General features: G+C 46.5%; 1 protein-coding gene across 5 annotated transcripts in view; it reads left to right on the top strand.

Moving 5' to 3' along the window:
• Positions 1–8,759: 8,759 nt before the first annotated feature.
• The window catches only part of CHRM2 (cholinergic receptor muscarinic 2), a 228,338-nt gene continuing 212,959 nt past the window's right edge, over positions 8,760–24,138 (top strand). For 4 of the 5 annotated variants that reach the window (XM_053255275.1, XM_053255277.1, XM_053255278.1 and 1 more), the window contains exons 1-2: positions 8,760–8,907; positions 9,870–10,029. The gene's annotated coding sequence lies outside the window, so the exon portion shown is untranslated. Of the gene's footprint in view, positions 8,908–9,070; positions 9,103–9,869; positions 10,030–24,138 lie in introns of those variants that run through there. The other variant, XM_053255276.1, reaches the window with a different exon arrangement.

Genomic DNA, 24,138 nt, shown 5'->3' with positions numbered 1-24,138 from the left:
GAGGAGCTGTGCCGCCGATGCGGCGTGTAAGGTAACCTCCCGCTCACCCCCACCTGCCTTTTTTCCAACCCCGTAGGGTTCCTCTGATACTTGTAAAGTGGAATCCTTACCAGATTCCCCTTTGCAAGCACTAGAACCCAGTCAAACCAGGTTGAACTGGTATGACCCGGTTCTAGGCACAAACCGAACCACTGGCCAGTTCTGATGAACTGGTTTGCTGATCAGGCAGTTCCAATTCAGTTCAAACATGAACTGAACCACCAGGAGTGGTTCTGTGCATACCCCTAATAAGAACATAAGAAGAGTCCTGCTGGATCAGGCCAAAGGCCCATCCAGTCCAGCATTCTGCCTCACATAGGGGCCAACCCTATGCATCACATAGCGAGCCAGTGTGGTGTAGTGGTTAGAGTGCTGGACTAGGACCGGGGAGACCCGAGTTCAAATCCCCATTCAGCCATGATACTAGCTGGGTGACTCTGGGCCAGTCACTTCTCTCTCAGCCTGACCGACTTCACAGGGTTGTTGTGAAAGAGAAACTTAAGAATGTAGTACATTGCTCTGGGCTCCTTGGAGGAAGAGCGGGATATAAATATAACAACAACAACAACCAGGTACACTCGAGGAGCCTGCAAGCAGCAGAAAGAGGGCAACTTCCTTCTCCCATGGTGCTCCCTAGAACTTGGTATTCAGGGACATGCCACCTCTAATCCTGAAGGAGGTATATGGCTATCAAGACTAATAGGCATTGATACCCCTATCCTTCATGAGATTGTCTAATCACCCTTTAAAACCATATCGATTGGTGGTTTTCCATCCTTAAAACCATCCCTGCGGTTTCTACCTTTCCAGAGCTTGCCACAACTACCTCTTTTTGGGGGGAATCCCCTGCCTTGTGTTTGGTTGTTTAGCCATTTCTGCTTTGGTGGAACATTTCCGCCCTACCAAGTGGTTTCCCTTTTTACCCTCTTGACTTCAAGAGAGAGATTCCTCAGTCCTTAATGCCTCGTCTTTATAATAAACCTGGCTCTGGGTGTGCTAAGCTATCCTAACTACCCACACCTATTGATTAAGGCTTAGCTTGTTGATTACTATGGTCAATGCACAAGCACAAGCTGCCACAACATTCCTTCAACAGGAGCAAGCACGGAGCAAAAAGCTGGGAATGCTAAGGGCAAGTGTGTGACTCCATGTAATCTGCATTCCCCCTGAGCTGGAGAAATGTATGAAGAATATATTACATTTTTAGCACATTTATATGCCCATTCCTTCAAGGAGCAAAGTGTGATATATGCTGAGTTCTGGTCCACTCCTTGGGTTTTTTGTGCCCTAGTCAAAGTATGACTTCAGTGCTCACCCCTGCACATTCCATTACATTTATATTCTGTACCATGCAGAATATAATTTGCGTTGAATGTTGCAGGGTCATACTTGGCAGCTGTCTCTGGCTGCTGAAAAGGGGGCAGTGGGGAAGCAGACTATGTGTAAGATGTGCCTCTTTAAAAATGTGTAAGATGTGCCTCCACAGCTGCCTCTTGCTGCTACCCAGCTCCATGCAGAGTCCAGCCCCACCAAGCACTCCGCCTCCCTCCCTCAGCTGTCTGGTGCGCATGCGCAGCGACCATTTGAGGGCTCCGTCTGGCAACATTTTTGACCAGGCTGGCCCCTCAAATGGCTGCTGTGCATGCCCATCAGCTGGCTGAGCAGCAGGGGTGGGGCATGCCCCGGAAGTGGACTCTGAGGAGAGCGGGACAGTGGTGCAGGGGGGTGGGTGGGACATTTTAAAAATGTTTAAAGGTATCATCTGCTTCTGCACTACACCCCTCTGCCCCGACCACTACTGAGAGCTGCAGTGGCTATTCATGGTGGGAGTGGTGATGCCTGTACCTACAACCCCCCAGATTTGGTGGTGTGCATGGACCAGCCCCGACTGGATCCATATATCTTATCTTATCCTCAGGAGAACATGACCTCTTGCAGGTGGTGATGTAAAAAAGGGGGTGATCCGGTAACTAACCTGCTAACTGGACAAAGAGGCACTTAACTTTGTACACTGCCTAGAGATGTCTATAACAGGCAGTATAGAAATATGATAGATAGATAGATAGATAGATAGATAGATAGATAGATAGATAGATAGATAGATAGATGATTCTCTTTATTGAACAGGAGGAGAGCAACTGGCCCAATCCATCCCCAGCACAGCATCCCTCCAGTGGCTATTGCTGGTGTCTATCTTATGTTTCTTTTTTAGATTGTGAGCCTTTTGGGGGACAGAGAACCATTTTATTTGTTTGCTTATTTCTATGTAAACTGCTTTGGGAACTTTTCCTGAAAAGCAGTATGTAAATATTTGTCATAAAAACTTGGCTTTTTATCCAGGCCTTTACATGATTGTTTTATTGCTGCTTCTATGTGTTTTCATCTGTGTACAGTTTTTATGTTTGTATTTTATATATTTTAAATCAGATTTGTTTTCATATTTTTAGCTTAATACTTTTGACTGTCAATTTTATTATATGTGTTTTAACGTTTGTAAACTGCCTTGGGATTGTTTTTAGTGAAAGACGGTATATAAATTTAGAACAATCAATCAATGATAAATAAATAAATAAATAAATAAATAAATAAATAAATAAATCTGTCGTAAACTATCCGATAGAATAGGGGTTCCTTGCCTTAAGTCCCCAGAAGTTGTTGGACTACAGCTTCCCTCATGCCATGGCCATTGTGGCTGGGGGTGATGGGAGTTGTAGTCCAACATCTGGGGACCCAACACTGGGAATCCCTGTTGCAGAAAACACTGCAAACATTCACAGGGTGGATCCATTCTTCCCTTTACTAATGCTGGCTGTGATCATTTCTTTGGAAGGATTTGGGGACAGTAAACCAGGGCTGTCCTGAGGGCTTTTGGTGCCCTTGGCAAAGCACAACAACTTTGGCATCTCCAGAAAGCATTATATTCTGCAATGTACAGGATATAATTTTAGGAACATAGGAAGCTGCCTTATACCGAGTCAGACCATTGGCCCATCTAGCTCAGTATTGTCTGCATAGACTGGCAGCGGCTTCTCCAAGGTTGCAGGCAGGAGTCTCTCTCAGTCCTATCTTGGAAATGCCAGGGAGGGAACTTGGAACCTTCTGCAAGCAAGCATGTAGATGTTCTTCCCAGATTAGACTGAGAGCCTGTTGTAATCTTTAAATAGCACAAGACTTTTTGAGTTTCTTCCTCTATCTCTTTCCCCTTCCGTATAAGCAGAAGGATGTATGTACAGTAAGTCACTTGCCCTCAAGGAAAAGCAGAAGGAAAAAAGGAATGAAATCTGAGCACACAGATGGGGGCAAGGCTTGCAATACTTCTTAATCTGCCTCACTGTAGAAAACACTGATTTGTGCATGTGATTATTGAAGTCTAATTAATTCTACGGGAATCAAGGTGTGCAATCAAATATTCACAGCACTCGCTGGAGAGAGCAGAAGTATGGGTGGTTTCCCACCCTGCTCATTTTACTCTCAATGATGACCTTGAATAAAGCATTTTGCAAGAGGAGAAGTGCCGGAGTGGATTGAAATACCTAAAGAATGTTCCTCCCATCCTGTCCATGGAGCTCAAGATGAGCAATAGCAGTTGTGCATAAAGAGATAGAGCTTTGGAAACTGCCTTATACTTAATCAGACCATTGTTCCATCTAGCTCAGTATGAGGTCATTCATACAACCAAAAACTGTGTTCTACCTGGGTTTGGGAGCTGTGTGTGCTCCCGATTTTTGGTTGTGTGGAAGCAAGGTAGGAGGAAAACCTGGGTAGCTTTTCCTCCTACCCTGCTTCCACACAATCAGTTCCACCCAGGTTGTCCTCCTACTTTGCTTCCACGCAACCAAAAAACTGTGAGCACACACAGTTCCAAAACCTGGGTAGAACACCGTTTTTGATTGTGTGAATGACCTTTATGTCTACACTGACTGGCAGCAGCTTTCCAAGGTTTCAGGCAGGAGTCCTTCCCAGTCCTACCTGGAGATGCCAGGGATTGAACCTGGGACCTTCTGCATGCAAGCAAATGCTCTACAGCCTCAACGCCTAAGGCGGGGTTTCCCAACCTGTGGTATTCCAGATGTTGCTGAACTACAACTGCTGCAATCCCCAGCTATAATTTATTGTGGCTGGGAATGATGGGAATTGTAGTTCAGCAAACTCTGGAGTATCACAGGTTGGGAATCCCTGCCCTATCTCACAGTGCTCACATGCAGTCACCCATCCAAATGTAAACCAAGGCAAACCCTGCTTAGCAAAGGGGCCAATTCATGCTTGCTGCCTCAGGATTGGCTCTCCACCCCAAGCAGCATCCTGTTCAGTGGGAAAAGAGGTGTCCAGGACTTCTTAATCCACTTGATTGCTGCTGCTTTTGGCCACAGAGACCTTGTGACTATACCTGGGAAATGGAGGATCAGAACTGATTTGCTAGATCAGGGATTCTCAATGTTGGGTTCCCAGATGTTATTGGACTTCAACTCCCATAATTCCCAGCCAAAGGCCACTGGGACTGGGGATTATGGGAGTTGAAGTCCAATAACATCTGGGGACCCAACGTTGAGAATCCCTGTGCTAGATCACACCAAGGTCTGTCATGTCCCGTTTCCCATCAGTGGCCAAGTAGATGTAGTTTATAAACTAGACATCAAGATGACAGACACCCACAACATTTGTATACAGTCAGGCACACTAAAGGGAGGGACCTCATCAGAATTACCTCTAACAGAGAATTCCAGAGGTTGTTGATTACAACTCCCAGCATCCCCAGCTGCAATGGCCTTTGGCTGGGAATTTTGGGAGTTGTCAACAACACCTGGGATTCCCTGTTCCTGGGAACACTGGTTCTTATCATCCCATTTCCCCTTTATCCTCAGTCTGGGAAAGCACCTTACAGGCTACTCCTGCATCAGGTATGGCTGCTGGTGCCCCAACATAATGGTGCAGTGCCCCCCAGCCTGAGAGATGAAGCACTTCTCCTCCTTAGCTTGCTAAATGGTACAAGCCATAATCGAGACATTATGTTGCAGGTACATACAAGTGTCTGCAGACATGTACGTGTGGATGACTGCACATGCATTCATTTAAAAAATGAATCTGAGTACAGCTCCCCCCACCCCCTTGACTGCAGGGTACATCTAGGAAATGTACTACTGTGCATGTGTTGGGCGTAATGTGTGATTAACTGGCTCGTCTAGTGACTGAGTAGGCCTTCTCTGTTGCTGCCCCGAGGCTTTGGAATGCGCTCCCAAGTGAAATAAGAGCCTCCCCATCTCTGACAGTTTTTTAAAAAGTATTTAAAGATGCATCTGTTCACCCAGGCTTTTAACTGATACTGTTTTGATTGTTTTTAATGTTGTTTTAGAATATTGTTTTAAAAATATTAAATTGCTGTGTGTTAAATTTCTTGATTTTGATTTTAATTAATATTTTAATGTTTTATCTTGCTGTAAACCACCCAGAGACGTAAGTTGGGGGCGGTATAAAAATATGTAAAATAAAATAAAATAAAATAAATAACTTGAATGTGTGCAAACAGTTATATATGCAGTACACAGACTGTACGTACATTGTTAAACAGAATGTTTGGATAAGATGGGCTTACAAAGTGATGATACTGTGCTGAGTTACTCTGGTAAGTGGTGTGTCTGTATTCGTGGCTGCAACCTCTTTCATCTAAATCAAGAATGGTCATTTTGTTCATGGGAGTTGGTTGGTTCCCTCTAGCCTACTGTTTGGTTGCCCCACCAGCCATTTGGTTTGGCCCACCAGCCAGAATAATATGGAGGCCCGCTTCTAATCCAGCCATCAGGTCCCATCCAACACAAAATTGGAGATTATCCAAGCGACTTCTGTATCACTTGATAAGTCTCTGATGTGATCTGCCATTCGCTGATGGGAGGGGTGTTTGCTAGTTAGAGAGAAGGAGTAATTTGCATGGCGCTTGTGCATTGCTAATCAGGGAACAATGTTAGCCTGTTCCAAAGGAATGTGAAAGATAATGCTGCTTCCCCAACCAACTGACAGCCTACAATGGGAAATAGGAGGAACTGCCTGTTCCACTGTGCAAAATGGGGAATGGGCCAGACACATTGCAGCTAAGGATATAGCCCATGCAGAGTGAGGTATGCAGCCCACGCAGAGTGAGGGATGCAGGCAAGAACTGAATACTGTTCATACAGAGTGAGGAATCTGAGAAAATTCTCTGTTTCTTCTTGGATAAATCCTGAAATTATCCTTCAAATTTCATTTTGGAGAAATTTCAGTTCCAGCTCTGTTTGGCTGTCTTTGAATAAACCACAGTGGGTGTCTGTTCTGATAAACTTCAGTGTTTCCCCTCAGAATCAAGAACTCATTTAACCCATGAAAAGATGTGGGATCTCGGCCTGTGTACTATTTCATTCTGTGTAAGAAAATCATTGGAGCTGATCTTTTTTTATTACAAGCATATAGTAACGCAAACACCAGGCATTTATTTAAATATTTAATCTAGCTCACTCCCAGGCAAAGGGGTAAATTCCCTAAAGCCAAGTAAATGCTTCTTTCAGTCTAATGACTATTAATTAAAAGGGAATGGTTTATAACCAAGGAGAATAAACTGTTCACCAAAATGGATCTCCTCACCTTAATTTGTTTGTCATGATGCCAAGAATGTAATCTCCATGAATATTTCAGCACAATAAACTGTGTTTTCTTTTAAAAGCACACAACTCTCCTGGATTTAGGGGAAATAACATTTTGTGGGGTTTCCCCCTTCTGATAAGGGTCAAATCTTCATAAGCACTGCTGGATCAGTCAATAGGAGAGATATAGGCATGGTGGGGTGTGTGTGTGTGTGTGTGTGTGTGTGTGTGTGTGTGTGTAAGAGAGAGAGAGAGAGAGAGAGAGAGAGAGCTGTAACTGCTTTCTAAGATTTGCTGGAATTTGGAGGAGACCAGGGATGCCAAAAAGTTGTGGTGGGCCCTGGGACCAAAAGTGAATATGGATCTCTCAGCCCACCGCCTTCTTCACTCCCCCCCCCATATTTGCTACAAAAGAGTGGGCTATTTCCCAGTTGGAGGTCCCCTCTCCCTCAGGAGCCCTGGACATTGCCCCTACCCCCAATCAATTATAGCTATGCCCCTGGAGGAGACTGAATATATCCCAGAGGATGAATACATCCCAGCTGAGAACCCTCAGCGCCTAGATCCAACAGATCCTGAGCAGCCAGAGCTTGTTGCTGTCTCTCCTGCTGTTACCTCCTCTTCCTCAGTGTCGAACAGGTTCAGAATCGAAGCTGTTCACATGTCAGCCCAGCCACCAACATCATGACTGAGTCCTTTGTGTGGCGTTGAAGATGGTAGAGGTGGGTGCAGGGAAGGGAACAGACTGGGGTATAGGGAGTAATAAGGTCCAAAAGACTGCGTGAAGCAAGGTCATGGACAGTAATAGGTAAGACTGCGGGATTGTAAAGGTAAGGCTAAGGAATTTGTGCGGGAAGGGAAGTCAGAGAAAGGATCAAAGAAAAGGCTTCCTATAGTGTGAGTGGTGGGAGTAGTGAATCATTCGTGCAGAGATGTGCCAAGGAAAGGCCAAAGAGGGAAAAGGCTGCCATAGTCAAGGCAGGAGATGAACCAGAACCAGAGTTTCAGCAGAAACAACACAGAGGCTGACAAGGATGTACTGAAGCAGTGAGAGAGCAGCCTAACAGAATAATTGTACCAGTGTGGCAGGAAAGTGGCAATTTTTGATGCCCTCCCCTTCCCCAGGAAGGGGCTAGGCAGCCCACTGCGACCTGTTTTGGGGTGCATAGAGGGTTTCCTGAGTCCTTCCACAGTGCAGCGGTGCAGTTAGTTGGGACATTCTGCTGGGTTGCTTTCTCGTTGCACCCGTTCAGCCTTGCTTGGGATGTCAGTCGGAGTTTTTGGAACCTCAGATATTAATGCATTTATTGTGGCCGGAGCTGTCATGGACTAGACCCCACACAGCATCAGAGGCATAGTGTTTTAGCAGAGGATAGAAAAGAATCGGCAGCCGATAGAAAATAGGCATCAGTGGCGGCACCAGGGAGAAAAAAATTGAGGGGGACAAAGAAGGGGCAAAGTTTGTTTATGGGTGGGTGAGCTTTGTCCCACATATTAGATTTCTGAAATAGAAAGGGGGGCGGTGGGGGGGTTCAAAACACTTGGGGGGGTACTTGATGGAGTCACCCTTGATGGGCAGATTTTCACCATGTCGGCTTGCACAGGATTGCGGGGGATGAAGACTTCTCGATGGGAACTCTGCACATGCTCAGAGCTGAAGTACTCTCTAAGATTCTTACTGGACACCGGTCAAGTCAGAACCTTTGACTTGACAAAGTGACTCAAGCTTCTAAGGAAGTCCCTGGTCTGGGTGGGGGTGGGTGGGGGTATTCTCTTGGGGACTATAGCAAAGTGTGTGGAGGGGGGGGGGGCGGGGGGAGACAAACAAACCCAATACCCAAAGCCCACTTTGATCCTGCTAGAAAAGTCACAGTACCGAACTCTGATGGGGAGATGGCGCGGTGGGGTGGAGAGGAGGAGGGGGCGCAGTCCCTCCAGTTCGGAAGAAGCACCAAATCAGCGAGCAGAGCGGCTGCCATTGGCGGAGAGGCGGCTAATCCCGGCAGAGAGGGGAAGTGGCACAGCTCCTTCTTGCCAGCGATTGCCGCCTGCTGCCGCCGCCGCCGCCGCCGCTCCTCTTCTTGCCTCTGCGAGCTCCGGCGAACTGACTGGCGCGCAGTAGAAACAGCGCCGAGGCGAGCAGGCGGTCGCCGCCGCCACCACCGCCGGAGTCTCTCTTCCCAGCCAGCATGCAGCGGGCCAGCGGGACGCTCTCCAGCCCAGACGCGTTCGCCTCCTGGGCGCTCGCTCTCCCGTGAAGGTGGAAATGTGGCTTCATTCCCTCGGGGGCTGGGCAAAGGGTAGGGGGAGTTTGAGCATACAGAAACAACTCCGCTCCAGAGGCGCAGCCCTGTAAAGCCTGCCTTGGCAGATTCTGACTGAGATGCCCCTCGCTTTGGGGCTGAGGATCGGCCGGACTAGATAGAAATCGCAGCTTCCCTTAGCCAGCTTGTGGGTGTGTAGCCGTGTGTCTCTCTGTCTGTGTGGCGGTTTCAGCTCGGACTAGGGATCGAGCAAAAGTCAAGGGAGAATATGGTGTATGTGGGGGGAATCTCCCCAGAGAGCTCGTTTGAGCGCTCCTTTGGGGAGGAGCCGGTCCTCCTGTTGCCCACGGACTTGCCCGATCCTCAGTCCTGGGATAAACTGGGATTTAGGCAGATTGGACCTCGTGTGCCAGTCGCACGCCGTGTGTGTGTGTGTGTGTGTGTGTGTGTGAACGGGTGTGTGTGTGTGTGTGTGTGTGTGAACGGGTGGGCTTCGATTCGAAGCGGAGCCGAGCCATGCACTTGGGCTGAAGTGGCTTCTGGCTGGAGCTGGGAGCGCGGCTTAGATCCCACACCGTCGATTTCGCTAGACTAGAGGGGGCGGGGGTGGGGATGAAATCTTGCTCCTACAAAACACCCTGGACTTTATGGACGGGGGCTGTTCCGTTTCTTTCCACCCCAAATAATCTGGCGCAGCTAAATTAAGGATTGGGCTGTCGGTGACGAGTCAGCAACATTCTTGCTGTACGGCACGATTCTGTGCTGATTACTAATAATAATATTTACTCAAAACCAGCCCCTGCCTGAGGTCAGTGGGGCTTTCTCGCAAGTAAGCATGTCTAGGTTGGCAGCCTGAGTGCTTTGGTCCCCACCTCCAGCGCAGCACCAACTAATGTCTTTTTTTTTTTTTAATCCCATCCATCCCTCCCCTTGTCTGCTCCTCCCCCTTCTTGGAAAGATATGGAAGAACAGGATACAGAGACTGCTGCTGGATTCTGACTCTTTAGCAGCCTGAGCCTGCCTCTTCACTCCCATCTCCGCCTAAACAGACGTCTCATTTTGCCAAGAAACCTGCAAGCCCATGAAAAGGGATGAAACTTCTTGTAACTGGATTACAGGTACGATATTCTCCTCCACCCCCACTTCTCTCCCTTAGGAAATCTTGTCCTTCTCTTCTGTTTGGTGCTTTTGCTTTTTGACCCACATCCCGTTTCTAGATTCATGAGGTCCGGCAGTTTGATTCTCAAATTCTTTTCTGCTTCATGCATCTGATGCAGCAGGCTCATATTGAGTAATGCCACATCACTGAGTCTTCTTGCATTTTTTTTTTAAAAGCCTCTATCAAAGGTAGGCTGTACAAACTACAAAATAAGGAAGCAACTTTCAAAACCAAATTGGAATCAGGTTCTTATGGTTTAGGAGTTAGGTAGGCTTTGGAGTTGCACAGACAAAAGGAGGCAGGTCCAAAGGTTTTTAAAAACCTGGGCGTTCTCATTTTTAAAAACCCAATTTTGGTTGCTTGAAGGGGAAACTTTCCAGGGCTTTGGAAAGTAAGATGCTCACTGATTTAAGAAGGATGGAGGTGGTGATGAGAACAAGGCACAATCCAGCAGCCATTTAGCACTTTTAAATCCCATCCGTTTCAATGGGATAACTTAACATACTGTGCAGCCAGATGCTATGCATGCTTGCCCCAAAATGTCCCACCGAATTAATGTGTGCCTTCCAAATCACTAGGCTGGATCAGGATTGCAGCCATCAGAGTGCTTCATGTGACTTGGTTTGTCCTCAAAGCTTGCTTGGGAGTCTAAATAAGACTCCGTGGAGTCTAGACTAGATGGATCCAGTGGGGAGGCCCCATAGCTCAGTAGCAGAGCACACACTTTCTCTACTGACGGTCCTAGAATTAATCCCTGCGCACCTCTGTTGATGAAAGGGTCACAAGAAGTAGGGCTGGCAGAGACCCCCGCCAGAGGGTTGTTTTTTTTTCCAGACGGAGTAGACAGGGCTAGGTGTGTAGATGGTCCGATTCAGTGCCTGGCTTTCTGTGTCCATAGCAGGCAAGCAGAGATGTGTCAGTTGCTTGTAGGACTCTTATGGCAGTGGTGGTGGTGGGGGAAGAGGTAGGCAATCCTGGCAGATTATGTCATTGCTGCATTCCCACAGGAAAAGGCATTTTTAATTGTGGTGGTGTGTTCTTCCTCCTCTCGCCTGTGACTGTGTTGCTGGCAAGCAGGGTTTCCCCCTTCCTCCCTGGTTGAAATTGCCCATCTAAGGCATACGGTTTAGAAACAGAGGGATTGGAAAGAGTAATATTTAAAAGGCAGTGATGGAGACTGGACTAGCCTTGTGGGAGGAAGCGGAGTGGACCAGTGAGGCTGCCTTGCACAGAGTTAGACCATTGGTCCATCTTGCCCGGGACTGTCAACTCTGACTGGCAGTGGCTCTCCAGGGTTTGCTCACCGAGCTACACGTTATGTCGAGCGCATCAGTGGCTCTTGCATACTTGGCATTTTAGCAGCTGAGGAGTCCAAGATGGGGACCACGGTGAGGAGGAAGGGGGAAATCCACTCTCCTAATTAACACAGAGCTGCTAGTTAGGAAACGAAATCTAGACACCCCAGAGCCAAGGGTGTGCTAAATTTAATACTGAGGGAAGACAGGGAGGAGATCTGCTCTTGCAGTCAAGGTAAAGTGTGCCTCTGGTCGGTGTCAACTCCTGGCGACCGCAGAGCCCCGTGGTTGTCTTTGGGAGAATACAGGAAGGTTTTACCATGGCCATCTCCTGTGCAGTATGAGATGATGCCTTTCAGCATCTGGACATGAATAGTTCCCTTTGTTAAGCAGGGTTCACCTTGATTTGCATTTGGATGGGACTCCACATGAGTGCTGTAAAATATTCCCCTTAGGGCAGCAGTTCCCAAACTGGGAGCCTCCAGATGTTGCCAAAGTACAACTCCCATCAGCCCCAGCTATGGCTGGGAAGATGGGAGCTGTAGTTCAGCAACATCTGAAGCCTCCCAGTTTGGGAACCGCTGCCTTAGGGGATGGGACCAGAGTTCGCTGGAAGAACGTCTGCATGCTTGCTTGCAGAAGGTCCCAGGTTCACTTCCTGGCATCTTCAGGTAGGGTTGGAAGAGACTCCTTCCTGAAGCCTTGCAGCTCTCCTGCCAGTCAGTGTAGACAATATTGAACTAGATGAACCAATGGTCTGACTCAATATAAGGCAGCTTCCTATGTTCCTAGTGTAGCCTGGCTCTCAAGTGGAGGTCTTTCCTATCACTTGCTACCTGATTCTTTTAACTGAAGCCATCGAGGATTGAACCCAGGTCCTTCTGATGCCAAAGCCAGCTGCTTTGCGATGGTGTTGTGGCCTTTCCACCTGTGGGTCACGCTAAAACAAAGCAGAGATTGTCATCTGAAGAAAGAAAAGGGTGAGTTCTCTGGACCATTACACATGTTACACAATTCCTATCTAGAAAGCATTCTCGTGCAAGAATGAGTGTGCATGCGACTTGTGGGTAGTTATGTGTGATGGGTACGCATGCATGAATTTAGGAAGTTGTAGCCAATTTGCATCCAAATACATATGTGCACAGTGATCACATTCATCTGTCTACATGCCGGTAGACAGCAGCTACCTACCCTCATCCCTCCGATGCATTAGGACCCCTGCTAACTTGGCAAAGAGGCACCTTTTAATGTGGTGATTCTCTTTATTTAGCAGGGCGGGAGTAACTAGCCCTATCCACCCCCAGTGGATAGTACTTCCAGTGACTGTTGCTGGTGTCTATCTTATGTTTATTTTTAGGTTGTGAGCCCTCTGGGAACAGGGATCCATCTTATTTATTTAGTTATTTATTTATTCCTCTGTGTAAACTGCCCTGAGCCATTTTTGGAAGGGCGGTATAGAAATCAATCAATCAATCAATCAATCAGTGCTTTCCAGGGAGGAATTTTGTCGCGTGTGCAATGGATCACTGGTTTGGTGTATATGGGTTTGATCTTACCTGAAGATCACGGATGCACCCTCTCACCTGCTTTACCTTATTAATTAAATTAGATTAATTACATTATTATACCGCCCCATCCAAAGGCTCTGGGCAGTGCACGACAAAAGAAGCCCAAAGGCTCTGGGTAGTGCACAACCTTCAAAAGAACACAAGAAATAGAAGCAAAGATCCTTTAGATATAAATGGAGAGTTGGGGAAGTTCGAGTAGCATATGTTGTATGAAAAGATGTTCCTTGAGATTACGTGAGAAGGGAAATACAAAAGCAGCGAGGAGATTGTGAAGAGGTGGTTGAAATGAAATTCTATGAATATAGGAAAGTGCATTGCTCAATTCTGTCTCCCTTTCTCCTACCCCCACCCCACCCCCTGCCCCATCTATCCATGCAGTTCCTATAGCTGATTCTTTGCATGGAGATCATGCATCAGGGATGTCTCAGTGTTAATCCAGCAAAGACAACTGAGAATGGAAGGATATGTTCTGGGGGCTATCTTCCACTTAGAAGCATCCATTTGCTTATCAGTTTCTTTGGAGCTACTCTGGAGTAATAGAGTTGAGGACTGTAGTATATCAGTCATGGAAAGGTGCCTCCTCAGGCACTGAGGGGAGGGGGAGAAAGGACAGCATTCCCCCCCCCTCCCCTCAATGACAGCTACTATATCCACGGTTCTCCCCCTGCCTTGTGTGTTAGTCCAAATTTTGCCTAGATGGTAGGGACATTTATTTACTTAGTTGAATCTTCGTGGTTTCTTGGTTGTATCGCACAGCCACATAAATAGTTTGGATTTATTTCACTTGTTTAAACAAAACAAATGGAGAGAAGTTTCTGATCTAGAGTGGATTAATAAAATTTGGAAGGCAAGGATTATTTAAGAATGTCAGATGGGAGTCTTGTGTCCTCAGTTTGTTCAATGCATCCAAGCTCACTCAGCTGCTGCAGAAATCTGCCTTTCCTCTTTTTCTTTCCAACATGGAAAGGTCTCCCCAAATGTACCTTTGGGGACACCTGGGGAAGGTACCCATACCCCCAAGCAGCCATGCACAAAATGATGCATTTCTCTGGCATTCCCACCATTTTTCTGCTTTAATCAAAGGGCAGTGTAGCTGATGGGTAGATGCCACACAAAGCAGGGCATGAGAGTCGGTCTTGTGGGAGCGAGCAGGAATTGTCCCCTTTGCTAAGCAGGGTTCCCCGTGGCTTGAATTTGGATGGGTGACTATGTGTGAGTGTGATCTGCTGTATGATATTCCTCTTAGGGGATGGGGCTGTAATTCTCTGGCGTCTCCAGGTAGAGCTGGGAGAGACCCCTGCAAGAAACCTTGGAGAGCTGCTACCAGTCTGTGCAGACAATCCTGAGCAGGGTTCTCTCTAATCTTTTTCATCTGTGTGCAGAATGAGTTTTGTTCGGGGTGGCAGTATCAAGGCAGTGTGTGCGTACCTACATTTAGAGTGGGACCTCCCTGATTAAACCTGAGCGGGATCTAAAATTAACTGAGTGGACATCAAAAATTGTGTGAGTGCACACCCAGGGAGTGCTGATCTTGCATGTTGATTAGTATTAGTGCAGATGTGTGTGCTGGTACAGATGTGCGATTGGTGATTGGTACAGATGTGATTGGTGCAGATGTTTGTACTAGTACATACTGCCTGTGTGATCCATTCATCCCCCTCCTTTCTCTGCAGCAGATGGATTGTTGCCCAGGGTATTTCCTGATGATAACCCACAATGATCTCCATGGGGTGGATGGGGGTGGGGAGAGACAGAACATGCTCATACTAGCTGCTCTTCTCTGCTCTGCCATTTGTATGTCTACATGTGTGGCGGGGGGAACTCAGTGTGAATGGTCTTCAAGATGTGACTCCATAGGCATAGATTCTCAAGACCAATAATAACTCCTATTGTCTACGGGGGACATTAGGAGTAGAGTTAGAGAGAGTAGGACTGTCGTTCTCTGTTTGATGTTGTATCTCTGCTCTGAGTCTCTGCTGATTGGTAGACTGATACTCTTAAGACACTCCCTCCTTTTTTGTTCTCTCTGTTCTCTCTTCGTCCCTTCCACCATGATGCAGCTAGTGCAGGGTGCAGCTTTTTTCTATCTAAGTTTGTAACTTCTTCAAATAAACCTTTGCTTGTTTTAGACTTTAAACAGTTGCCTCCAGATCTCTTCCCTGAGCTCTGTACTCATCAGACTGGGTTCCTCTGCTAAATAAGGGATTGACTCAAATCCTCCCCTACAGATGGACCCGAAACTTACAGAGGCATTGAAAGAAGTGTTCTTGTTTCAATTCCATCTTATTTCACCAGTGCGCTCTCCATCCTTCCCACTAGCTCAGATGTGCCAAGAGAGATCCTGGCTTATCACAACCAGGAAACACTTGGACCAATGACTGAGCCAGGATCAGTGCAGCCCATCTTTTTGATCCTTCTCTCTTCCTATGTATTTGCTTATTTGCAGAATATCTTCTATGTCAGGGTTCCCAAGCTTGGATCCCCAAATTCCATTGTGGCTGGAGAGGATGGGGGTTGTAATCCAACAACATCAGGGAATCCAAGTTTGAGAACTCCTGGTCTTTGTGCATGGCAATTTACAAGCTACAAGAAGACTGACCTCTGCCCCGAGGGGCTTACAGTCCACAATGAAACACAAGGTTGATAATAAGGTTGATAATAGAGGGAGGGGAGGTAAATGGAGGCAGCAGCCAATGTGTTTAATTCAGTCACACATACTTAGGCTTAGTTACATTAGGGCTATGGGCTGTGTCAGACATGGAAAATGTGGGTTTTCAGGAGGGATTTGAAGGAGGTAAGAGAGGAGGAGTCATGCAGGTCTTCTGGGAAGAAGGTCCAGGTATAAGGGGCAATTCATTGTGTCATAGGAACATAGGAAGCTGCTTTATATTGAGTCAGACCATTGGTCCATCTAGCTCAGTATTGTTTGCACAGACTGGCAGCGGCTTCTCCAAGGTTGCAGGCAGGAATCTCTCTCAGCCCTATCTTGAAGATGCCAGGGAAGGAACTTTGAACCTTCTGCATGCAAGCATGCAGGTGCTCTTTCTAGAGTAGCCCCATCCCCTGAGGAGAATATCTTACAGTGCTGACATGTAGTCTCCCTTTCAAATGCAAACCAGGGTGGACCCTGCTTAGCAAAGGGGGCAATTCCTGCTTGCTACCACAAGACTAGCTCTCCTTGCATCCTGGAGTTGTGCTGTAAGCAGTGGCAAAGCAGGTGGAGAGCGAGCATGAATTGCCCCCTCTGCTAAGCAAGGTTGGCCTTGGATTGCATTTAGATGGGTGACTACATGTTAGCACTGTCTGCTGTAAGATATTTCCCTTAGGGGATGGAGGTGGAGCTCATTGGTGGAGCATCAGCTTGCATTCAGAAGGTCCCAGGTTCACTCCCTGGCATCTCCAGGTAGGGCTGGGAAAGACTCCTGCCTGAAACACTGCGACTGCTGCCAGTCAGTGTAGACAATACTGAGCTAGATGGACCAAGGGTCTGACTCAGTAGAAGGCAGCTTCCGATGTTCCTGTTTCCTAAATATTTTTGTTACCATTATTCCTGTCTCCCTCCTTCTCTCTCGTACTGCCAGATCTGTCTCAAAGAAGAGACCTTCAGCCCTTGCTCTCCCCTATGGAATTTCCCCGTGGGGCAGTGCAAGGATCACCTATTTGTGCTCCTTGCCTGGGGGAGCAATCTTCTGCTTTCTCCAAGTGTAAAACTGCAAACCTTGAGCTCCTTTGCATGAAAAAAGGCCTCAGTCGCTCCAAATGCCAAAACAGCCCAGAGCTGAGGAGGCTGCACTGTGTGTTGGAGGGAGGAGTGGCTGGTGCCTAAAATAAAATAAGGGGGGGGGAATCCTCCTATCGGCGGCTCCGCAAACAAGTTTTATTTATCTGCCCTGCTTAATCAGAAAGCCGATTCCCTCTGTAATGTTCCCTCGGAAAGGAGGATGCTGCTGGGTTCTGGGGGTGGGGGGTAGCCCTCGAATTAAATACTGCTGTGGAACTCCCACGTATTCTCCCAGCTAAATGGGAAATGTGGCTTCAATAAATCAGAGATGCTCTCCTTGGAAGCCTAATTAATCAGCATCCCACTGTAGTGAAACAGCACTTTGTTCCTAATGGAGCCTTTGAAATGCGCGTGTGGATCCCTGCAATGCCTCACTGAGATTTTGGTGGGAGGGGATCATTCGGGTAGAGCACATGATTGCCTGTCACCCCTGGGTGTCTGCTTTATTTATTCTGCCCCCTCTCATTCTTTGTTTAGGGACGTAGGGAGCTGCCATATACTGAGTCAGACCCTTGGTCCATCTAACTCAGTAAAGTCTGCACTGACTGGCAGCAGCTCTTCAAGATTCCAGGCATCTCCCAGCCCTATTTGGGGATTTCAGAGATTGAGGCTGGGATGTCCGCAGATGCTCTACTACAGTGTTCTCTCTAGTTTTTTTCATCTGTGTGGAGAATTAGTTTTGTTCTGGGCGGCAGCATCAAGGCAGTATGTGCATATGTGCATTGAGAGTGGGGTCTTCCTGATTCAACCTGAACGGAATCTAAAATTAACTGAGCGGACATCAAAAATTAGGAACATAGGAAGCTGCCATATACTGAGTCAGACCATTGGTCTATCTAGCTCAGTATTGTCTTCACAGACCGACAGCGGCTTCTCCAAGGTTGCAGGCAGGAATCTCTCCCAGCCCTATCTTGGAGAAGCCAGGGAGAGAACTTGAAACCTTCTGCTTTTCGCAGAGCGGCTCCATCCCCTGAGGGGAATATCTTACAGCAGATAGTGCTCACATGTGGTCCCCCATCCAAATGCATACCAGGGCAAACCCAGCTTAGGAAAGGGGGCAATTCATGCTCACCACCCACAAGACCAGCTCTTATCCTCAAAACTTTGCTTGAATCTCCCTTTGTCGTCTTCCCCCTTCTCTTGGCTGCGGGAGCACAAACTATGCCTAAGATTTATGTTTGTATTTATTTTACATTTCTATCCTGCCCAGAGCAGCGTAGCTGGTTATGTTTATCCTCACGATAACCCTGTGAGGTAGGTTAGGCTTAAGAGATAACTGAGTGGCGCAGATTCACCTGGTGAGTTTCTTGGCTGAATGGGGATTTGAACTCGGATACACACACGTAGGAGACATTTCCATTTGTTCAGGCTTCAGTTACCTTTGAGCCTCTCCCGCACTGTTTATGGGAGTGTCTGATGGTTGTTAATGCAGAAGATAATGCAGAGGATAAATTTGCCATGCCAATGCGCATTTTGACTGATGTAGGTTGCTCACTCCTCACGCAAACTGTTTTATGCTTTAAACCTTGTGTGAAAACACAAGTAGTATAAAATACCCTGTCAGGTGATGAAACACACAACCCTTTCTCTCAAAGAACTGGAGGTTCTTTTAGAAAAATAAGGAGTTGGCTTTCTTCTGGGAGGGGAGAGCTGGAACATAGTCGAAACTCCTGATTTCTGATACCCACAGAAACACCTCATTTGGTTTACAGATGGAGGCATCATGCAGTACTTGCTGTATGGAGACTGATATCGACCATGCTGTTTGGGCAAAGAGCTATTTACTTGAGGAAGTCACATTGAAATTAAAACAACAAGTTGCTTAATTTCAATGGGACGTCCTCAAGTAAAACAGTTTGTTTTAATTTCAATGGGATTTCCTTAAGTAAATTTAGTCAGGATGTCAGCTAACTTTTCAAGTGCTGGCTCACTTATATGTAGCAGGGGGAGAGCAAGGGGGAGAGGTCTGTCAGTGGCTACTAGTCTAGGGCTGTAGGCCACCTCTAGCCTAAGAGGAACGATGCCTCTTAATACCAGTTGCAGGGGAGCAATAGCAGGAGAGAGGGCATACACATACCTCTTGCCTGTGGGCTACCCTGAGGCATCTGGTGGGCCACTGTGTGAAACAGGATGCTGGACTAGATAGGCTTTGGGCCTGATCCAGCAGGGCTGTTCTTATGTTAACTGTCCCTATTCATTCCAGCATAGCATCTCACCAATTGACATTGCTGGTATCGACTCTGTCTGTGTTTGTTTTAAGACTGTGAGTTCCTTTGCATTAGAGGGATTAATTTCTCATTCTTTCCTCCACTTTTTGTTGAAAAGGCATTTATTATTATTTTTGTTTACACAGTCAGACAGGTGTTATTGACTGGTTTGTTTTATCCAGACTTCGAGTCCTTCCCAAGACCTGGGATGGCTGAATTTTATTATCAGTGTTGTTGCTGTTATTATTGTAGATATCATCGCAGAATATAGGCTGTTCCCAGTAAAGTTGCTTTTTGTAATTGGCTGATGGTGATTTCTGTGGCCCTTATGGTGTTGAGGAGCTCTTCAAGTTGTTTTGGAATTACACCTAGGGTGCTGCTGCTGCTTCTCCTTCTGCTCCTCCTCCTTCTTCATAATAATAATGACAATGATAATAATGTATTATTAAATATTAATTAATGTTAGGACACAGAATGAGAAAGAAACCCAGGTCAGAGATGGCCTCTTCACCAAGAGGGAGAAGGGCCTTGATCTGTAGGAAGAGATGGACTGTAGGTACCTCTGTAAGCCTCCTCTTTTCTCAGACTGCCCATGGAATTGCTATTTGAAAGCTCTTGTGAAACTTATCACTGCTGCAATGAAAGCCAGGCCTTTTCCATTAAGGGGAGTTAATATGTGGTGCAAGAATGCAGCTGTTTGGCGATTCTCTTTTGGTGCTACAGAGCCCGTAACCTTAGTAGCTGAGCTCTTCCTGCCTCACCAGCCTACAGCCTTTTGCTTAATGACGCAGCTCCTGCTCCTTCCAGGAAGAGCAGCCTCACTCTTCTTTTGGTTATGATGTCAGAAGTCTGGCTTGTGCGTCTCTCTTAAGGTGCCTCCAATTTTAAGAGGCCCGGAAGAATGGATTGCATAGGCTGCTTGGCACGAGTGTTGGTCAGGGGAACGGCTCGCTTCTGCGGAGCGTTCAGGGCTCTTCATAAATTGTGCACTGCATCCCAGAAGGGCCCTGCATTTCTTATGAAGCAACTTCATCCATTTGTTTCTCCAAATGCTCTTAGATATGCAAGGAATTTCCTGCTTGCAGGCAAGTTTACTCAGTTTATTTCCTTTACTCAGGCAAGTTTAGGGATGATATATAGCAAGGTTTTAGGAACACAGGTAGCTGCCTTTTACTGAGACAGACCATTGGTCAAATATTGTCTACACCAGGGTTTCTCAACGTGTGTGTCCCCAGGTGTTTTTGGACTTCAACTCCCATAATCCCCAGCCCCAGTGGCCATGGCTTGGGAATTATGGGAGTTGAAGTCCAATTACATCTGGGGACCCACACGTTGAGAAACCCTTGTCTACATGGACTGACCATGGCTCTCCAAGGTTTCAGACAGGAATCCCTCCCAACCCCACTTGGAAATGCCAAGGTCAACCTGGGACCTTCACTTTGGAAATCCCAGGTAAACCTGGGGCCTTCTGCATGCAAGCTTGCCGATGCTGTTCTACTGAGCCATGGCCCCATCCTCTAAGGGGAATATTTTACAGCAGACAGTGTTCACATCTGGAGGCTGTTCTCACCATGAGAACTACTGGGTTCTTCGCAGATCCCATTGGTGCTGTGGCGCTAAGCCCGGCTACAAAGCCTTTAAACGCAGCTTCACCCTGAATCGGGCGCCCAGAATTGTGTGTCGGCATGAGCTGCTTGCAGCTCACGCTGACAAAGAGATGGGTGCCTAGAACGCTTGTCCCCTGGGGAATCCAGCAGTGCGTTGCTCTCGGCCGTGCACTGCCAACAATGAGACTTGACAGTGAGTCCCAGCATCTCTTTACCTGAGCTGCTGGGAGCACTGGTTTTGTGGGTGCATGGCTCACGTGCCACTGGGCTTGGATCAGTCATCTGGGGAAGGTAGGCTGAACCCAGCTTCACCCCACCACCACTTGTCCAACCACCTGCGCAAAACATTTGGATCTCCCATCCAAATGCAGAACAAGATGGATCCTGCTTAGCAACGGGGACAGTTCATGCTTGCTGCCACAAGACCAGATCTCCTCCTTTCTTATCGGCAGAAAAAAAGAAAATTGTCTCTCTTCTATTGCCATCTCTGACCTGGGTTTCTTTCTCATTCTGTGTCCTAACATTAATTAATATTTAATAATAAATTATTATTATTATTATTATTATTATTATTATTAATATTATTAATATAATAAATATGCCTTTTCAACAAAAAGTGGAGGAAAGAATGAGAAATTAATTCCCCTGATGCAAAGGAACTCACAGTCTTAAAACAAACACAGACAGAGTCGATACCAGCAATGTCCATTGGTGAGATGCTATGCTGGAATGAATAAAGACAGCTGACATAAGAACAGCCCTGCTGGATCAGGGGTTCTTAAACTTGGGTCCCCAGAAGTTGTTGGACTACAGCTTCCATCATCCCCTGCCACAGTGGAGTGGTGGATGATGAGAGTTGTAGTCCAACAATGTCCAGGGACCCAGGGTTGAGAACCCTTGCTCTATGGATTGTGTGTCCTGGCAAGATCAACCCGGTTTTGTTAACAGGTGAAAATGCTTCTGTTTTCAAGAGTGTGTTGCTCTGGCTGATGTGGGACTGTTCAGTGTTTTGAGTCTGCCACAGATGTATTTATGGTAGTTTTCGTCCAGCTGGCTCTCTTTGCTTCTAGGCTTGTTTATATTTTTAATGGTTTTTATGCTGTTTAATGTTGTGTGTTGCTTCGAGAGCCATTTGGCAGGGAGCACGGCTTAGAAATATCTGAAATAAATTAGTGGGTGTAGCGTGCCGGCAAAGAGCAGGAGCTGTGATCCAGGAAGTCTTTGGTCCAGATTAGAACTTAATAGCTGGCCTCGGGCAAGCCGTTATCTTTCAGCCTCCCCACTCCCCTCTTGTAGTATGGGAGTGCAGGCCTACTTTGAAGGGCTGTTGTGAGGATGATAGATGGGAAGCACTTTGAACATTAGGGGAAAAAAGAGTGTTGTATAAACGTTAAACAAGGTGCTAGTTTATATGCAAAAATAGCATCTACTTGAGCTTGGAGTTGTTCCCAGCTTTAGCTTGTTATGATAAGCACACTTTCATTCAAGCAAGTTTAATTGAAATGGGTTTGACTTGTTCTCAGGACAGTGTGTTGAGGGTGTGCTAGGCAAAGGAAGTAAATAAACATACAGTATATTCATTCCACCAGCCCTCCAGACATTTGGGTCTCACCTTCTGTCTAAAGCCCTATCCACCCCCAGCACAGTACCTCCAGTGACTGTTGCTGGTGTCTATCTTACGTTTCTTTTTAGTTTGTGAGCGCTTTGGGGACAGGGATCCATCTTATTTATTTGTTATTTCTCTGTGTAAACCGCCCTGAGTCATTTTTGGTAGGGCGGTATAGAAATCAAAGAAAGAAAGAAAAAGGAAAAGAAAGAAAGAAAGAACCTTGTGGGTTCCTAGTCTATCAATGCAGGGAAGTTAAAATGGTCCCCTGAAATCTCAAAAGCTCTGTCTGATGTCTGCAAACAGTAATGAATTCGAGGCAGCCACACAAGCTGCTGTGGGGATTTTGTATAGCCAGTAAATAAAGGTAGTGCAGTATAGCACTGGCTGCCTGTGCTATATACTCTGAAACCTAGAAACTGGGAGTTCTTAACTATGCTAGTCGGAGGGATTTTCTGGCTGAGCAAGAATCTTTGATGTTTGACGTGTTCAGAGCTGGCGACGTGAAAGCTCTTTAAATGTGGTGCTGCAAGAGAGATTTGCACATGTGGATGCGCACTGCAGTGCCATCCTGAACTTGATGGATGCAGCTAATGCAAATGTGCGCAGCCGCATCCAGAGCTCCTCGTTGATTGCGAGAAAGCCTGACCGGCCAGGGCTGAATCGGGACTGAGCAGTTCAGCACACGACAAATGCATGCTACTTGTGTAAGTTAAGACTGTGCCATAGCTCAGTTGGAGAGCTGGTCTGGTGGCAGCAAGCATGACTTGTTCCCTTTGCTAAGCAGGGTCTGCCTTGGTTTGCATCTGGATGGGTGACTACATGTGAGTGCGGTCTGCTGTAAGATATTCCCTGTAGGGGATGGGACCATAATTCAGTGGTAGAGCGTTTGTTTGCATGCAGAAGGTCCCAGGTTCCCTGGCATTTCCAGGTGGGACAGGGAAAGACTCCTGCCTAAAACCTTGAAGAGATGCTGCTGCCCATCAGTGTAGACATTTCTGAGCTAGATGGACCAATAGTTGTACTCAGTATAAGGCAGCTTCCTATGTTCTGCTTACAGGATCACAGAGAGGTAACCCAGGGTATGGAGCAAAATAGGGCCTCATTCTTCACCCCGCGAAATGTACATAACAATAATAATGGTACATTGGGGCCCTGAACCTTGTGGGGTCCAGAGACAGTCTGCCCCATTTTCTATACCCCCCTCTTTTGCTGTTTTGAGGATATTATGTGTTTCAACTATCTGCAGTAGTTTGTAGCGAGGAAAGTATTCTTTCCGATGATTATTGTTTGTTTTTGAAGTGTGGTTATGGGAGTTTTATGGGCACTTATTAAGTGATGGGGAGAGACAGAGAAAGATGTAATGCTGACTCTGCTTGCTCTGATATTTTAGATGCTGGGTGATTTTGCTGCTTGTATCTGCTTGTATCTTGATGCTGTTATTCCTATATTGCTGGGGTTTTAATAAATTGCATTAAATGCATTTATTGTTTTGTGCTTACCTTTTTTGCATTCCACTTTGAGCACCTTTTGGGAAAGTGGCATATGAATAATTAGGGATGAGGCACAACTCCAAGCATACTGTATTTGGTGCCCCTGTTTTTGTCGTCTTTACTTTATTCTTCTTTTTCATTCCACATGCTCACCACAAGTCCAGTGCAGGAGTGTTCAGCAAGGATACCCCTCCTTTGCCTTTCCTATGGAGAGGAGATATTGTGTTATTGTCATTGGTTAAAAAAAAAACTTGCAGGAGCGATCATGGAAAATATGTAATGTGATTGAGACTCCGGCAGAAACACCACGCCCTCCCAACTTCACAATACTATTCACACTCTGCGAAACTGTCAGAGCATTTTGGCAATTATTTAATGTATTTATGTATGTATGTAGTGTTTAGTATTTATTTATGGTCTTTGACCAAGTGATGTACGTATGTATGTATTTATTTGTTTATTGTATAAACTACCTAAATCTAAAGGCAGTATACACAACTTAAACCAATAC

This window comes from Hemicordylus capensis, chromosome 5 (assembly GCF_027244095.1).
Source record: "Hemicordylus capensis ecotype Gifberg chromosome 5, rHemCap1.1.pri, whole genome shotgun sequence".
NCBI lineage: Eukaryota > Metazoa > Chordata > Lepidosauria > Squamata > Cordylidae > Hemicordylus > Hemicordylus capensis.
Note: the sequence above shows the minus strand (reverse complement) of the source record. Positions and strands in the feature narration are given on the sequence as shown.